This window comes from Lissotriton helveticus, chromosome 1_1, assembly GCF_964261635.1.
Source record: "Lissotriton helveticus chromosome 1_1, aLisHel1.1, whole genome shotgun sequence".
In the NCBI taxonomy this organism is placed as follows: domain Eukaryota; kingdom Metazoa; phylum Chordata; class Amphibia; order Caudata; family Salamandridae; genus Lissotriton; species Lissotriton helveticus.
This window is the reverse complement of record NC_136057.1, coordinates 133,670,786-133,675,355: the sequence shown is the minus strand read 5'-3', so window position 1 is coordinate 133,675,355 and position 4,570 is coordinate 133,670,786.

Below are 4,570 nucleotides of genomic sequence, written 5' to 3'. Positions count from 1 at the left end.
AATCAAATATTCACCCCCAGTCACAGATCTGTGTTATATACATCATTTTTTTACAGGCCACATCATTCTAGTTTAGACCCAGCCATGTGCAAATCAGTCTTGACCCTGTGCCTCATGGGAACAGTCCAGCCCAAACTGCCAGGCCAGGTCCTCCTTGGACCAGAAACAAGAATCCTGGGACTGGCTTCGGGGTATCACCCCCTCATCAGTCAGGCTAGCTTGAATCTGGTGGGATAGCGAGCACGGGACCCAGCGGTATGAAATTGGGTTCAAGAGCGTGGCTCCGGCCCGTGGTGCTGCTAAAAAGTGTTTTTGTTTCACTTTTGCACGTTTTTCAAATCATTGTGACGCACCATGTGTCATATAACTGTGTGGGACTGTATTATCAGGTTTGCCAGGGTGGGCCTGAGGTGGACAGCGTGTCGCATCACATAAGGGTTCTCCCTCTGTGGGAGGGAGGTTAGATTAGCAATTGTCCCCTCATTGTTGATACCATAACAATAAGAGTGGGCCTAACACTGCTAGTAATAATTCCAAATGTGTTTATGACCAAAAGTACCTGATGTTCATGGTTTAAAGATTAAATATGTGTGTTTAATACAAATGTTTTTACATACATCACATTTGAAGTCTCTTTTGTGACGCTCAGTGTATTTATCACAACTGCCTGCTGTGCCTTTGCTTTACTCATTGCCTCTTGATTAAGCCGGATTGCCCAGTGCCAAGCTACTCAGGGTGGGCACAGGTTGTGCAGCGCCTGTAATCCCCCGCTTGTGACGGGAGCGGTAGGTTCTGCCTGGCTGGGGGCATCATAAGAGTAATAGCTATTTATGAACAGGTAGCTCAGTAGTGTCAGCTCTCGCTGCGGAGAACAGTCAATCATTTGGAGGTCATAGGTTTGAATCCTGGGAGGGCTGACTCCACCTTTCATCCCTCTGAGGTCAATATATATAATGCGTTCAGTTTTGGGCTTTCATTTGACCAGGTGTCACTGGGAAACAGCTTCATCCACTTACGAAGTCACTGCATTCTGGAGATGTAGCCGGCCTATTCTGAAGGGTGCGAGGGTGAAAAGCATCATGTAAGGGAGTCATGTTCCGGAGTAGCTTCTTACTCGCCGAAAAAGCGCTTCGACCCCTCGTCAGGGGTAGTAATCGCTATATAAATGAAATTACAATGCAATACAATGTGTGAACCATCACACACGTGGTGCTGTCACTGCCCAGTGACTTCCTCGTGTCTGACACACAGTGAACCAAGCTTGAGACGTGCTGAAAAGGCGCTCTTTGTTCAAATGCACAACGGGGATAAACTGGAGTCTGCAGGTTTTAATATTTGCAAAATCAAACTAAACAGAGCCGTGTGCGGCATGGCGAATTTGTTCTGACGAACTCCAATGCTTGTTTACAATGCTGTGCGGACATCAGGGTGGGTGTGTTTGCTTGCCCTAATAGTGAGTGCGTGTGTGTGTTTGCTTGCGCCTGTGGAGGAGGAGGAGAGAGAGGTGCGTGTGTGTTTTGTGTGTCTGCGTGTGTGAGTGCGTCATGTCCGAGCTGCCCCGCTGCCTCGGTACTTGTGAGGCCTCGGGTGCCCCCTCGGCTTGTCCTGGACTTGTACCCCGGAGCGCTTTGCATTCTGGGCTATTTTAAGGCAGGTTAGACCCTGTCACGCCGCTGAGAGGGCTCCTTTCCGTGACGTATCTCGTTACAATGCTTTATTTACTAGTGATACACCGTCTCCCACAGTGTCACACGTCAGGCCTGCAATGTGTGACAAGCTCACTGGACACATGCAAAGGTCACACATGAGTCAGCGGCTGCACGTGACTTCATGCGCCTGACCTCGGCCTAGCGATGTGGAGCTGCTGCCAAGGCTTCAAGGCGAGCGAATACAGACGGAACCCTGCCTGGGCCCTCAGGAGTGTCAGGATTAGAAAGTATTGTTTATATTACTGGCTGTGTCACTGCCCAATGTCGCAGCCACGTCACAGCCCTGTCACATACCTCTGTCTATGCCAATGTCTTCTGAGAGTGCGCAGGTGACTGCAGTAGAGCCTGTCACTGCCCCCTGTCACTGCCACGCCAGAGGCCCTGTCACTGCCCCCTGTCACGGCCACGTCAGAGGCCCTGTAACTGCCCCCTGTCACTGCCACGCCAGAGGCCCTGTCACTGCCCCCTGTCACGGCCACGCCGGAGGCCCTGTCACTGCCCCCTGTCACGGCCACGTCAGAGGCCCTGTAACTGCCCCCTGTCACTGCCACGCCAGAGGCCCTGTCACTACCCCCTGTCACGGCCACGCCAGAGGCCCTGTCACTGCCAATGTCATGGCCACGCCAGAGGCCCTGTCACTGCCCCCTGTAGGCCCTGTCACTGCCCCCTGTCACTGCCACGTCAGAGGCCCTGTCACGGCCACGTCAGAGGCCCTGTAACTGCCCCTGTCACTGCCACGCCAGAGGCCCTGTCACTGCACCCTGTCACTGCCATGCCAGAGGCCCTGTCACTGCCCCCTGTCACTGCCACCTATCACTGTCTAATGTCACGTCGACATCAGAGGCCCTGTCACTGCCCCCTGTTACTGCCACGTCAGAGGCCCTGTCACTGCCCCCTGTCACTGCCACGTCAGAGGCCCTGTCACTGCCCCCTGTCACCGCCATGTCAGAGGCCCTGTCACTGCCCCCTGTCACTGCCACGCCAGAGGCCCTGTCACTGCCCCCTGTCACGGCCACGTCAGAGGCCCTGTAACTGCCCCCTGTCACTGCCACGCCAGAGGCCCTGTCACTGCCCCCTGTCACGGCCACGCCAGAGGCCCTGTCACTGCCCCCTGTCACGGCCACGTCAGAGGCCCTGTAACTGCCCCCTGTCACTGCCACGCCAGAGGCCCTGTCACTACCCCCTGTCACGGCCACGCCAGAGGCCCTGTCACTGCCAATGTCATGGCCACGCCAGAGGCCCTGTCACTGCCCCCTGTAGGCCCTGTCACTGCCCCCTGTCACTGCCACGTCAGAGGCCCTGTCACGGCCACGTCAGAGGCCCTGTAACTGCCCCTGTCACTGCCACGCCAGAGGCCCTGTCACTGCACCCTGTCACTGCCATGCCAGAGGCCCTGTCACTGCCCCCTGTCACTGCCACCTATCACTGTCTAATGTCACGTCGACATCAGAGGCCCTGTCACTGCCCCCTGTTACTGCCACGTCAGAGGCCCTGTCACTGCCCCCTGTCACTGCCACGTCAGAGGCCCTGTCACTGCCCCCTGTCACCGCCATGTCAGAGGCCCTGTCACTGCCCCCTGTCACGACCACGTCAGAGGCCCTGTCACTGCCCCCTCAGAGGCCCTGTCACTGCCCCCTGTCACGGCCACGCCAGAGGCCCTGTCACTGCCCCCTGTCACGGCCACGCCAGAGCCCCTGTCACTGCCCCCTGTCACTGCCACGTCAGAGGCCCTGTCACTGCCCCCTGTCACTTCCATGCCCATGGCCCTGTCACTGCCCCCTATCACTGCCACGTGAGAGGCCCTGTCACTGCCACGTCAGAGACCCTGTCACTGCCCCCTGTCACTGCCACGTCAGAGGCCCTGTCACTGCCCCCTGTCACTGCCACGTCAGAGGCCCTGTCACTGCCCCCTGTCACGGCCACGTCAGAGGCCCTGTCACTGCCCCCTGTCACGGCCACGCCAGAGGCCCTGTCACTGCCCCCTGTCACGGCCACGCCAGAGGCCCTGTCACTGCCCCCTGTCACTGCCACGTCAGAGGCCCTGTCACTTCCATGCCCGAGGCCCTGTCACTGCCCCCCTGTCACTGCCACGTCAGGGGCCCTGTCACTGCCCCCTGTCACTGCCACGTCAGAGGCCCTGTCACTGCCCCCTGTCACTGCCACCTATCACTGTCTAATGTCACGTCGACGTCAGAGGCCCTGTCACTGCCCCCTGTTACTGCCACGTCAGAGGCCCTGTCACTGCCCCCTGTTACTGCCACCTATCACTGTCTAATGTCACGTCGACATCAGAGGCCCTGTCACTGCCCCCTGTTACTGCCACGTCAGAGGCCCTGTCACTGCCCCCTGTCACTGCCACCTATCACTGTCTAATGTCACGTCGACGTCAGAGGCCCTGTCACTGCCCCCTGTTACTGCCACGTCAGAGGCCCTGTCACTGCCCCCTGTTACTGCCACCTATCACTGTCTAATGTCACGTCGACATCAGAGGCCCTGTCACTGCCCCCTTTTACTGCCACGTCAGAGGCCCTGTCACTGCCCCCTGTCACTGCCACCTATCACTGTCTAATGTCACGTCGACGTCAGAGGCCCTGTCACTGCCCCCTGTTACTGCCACGTCAGAGGCCCTGTCACTGCCCCCTGTTACTGCCACGTCAGAGACCATGTCACTGCCCCCTGTCATTGCCCCCTGTCACGGCCACTTCAGAGGCCCTGTCACTGCCAATGTCACGGCCACGCCAGAGGCCCTGTCACTGCCCCCTGTTTCTGCCATGTCAGAGGCCCTGTCACTGCCCCCTGTTACTGCCACGTCAGAGACCCTGTCACTGCCCCCTGTCATTGCCCCCTGTCACTGCCACCTA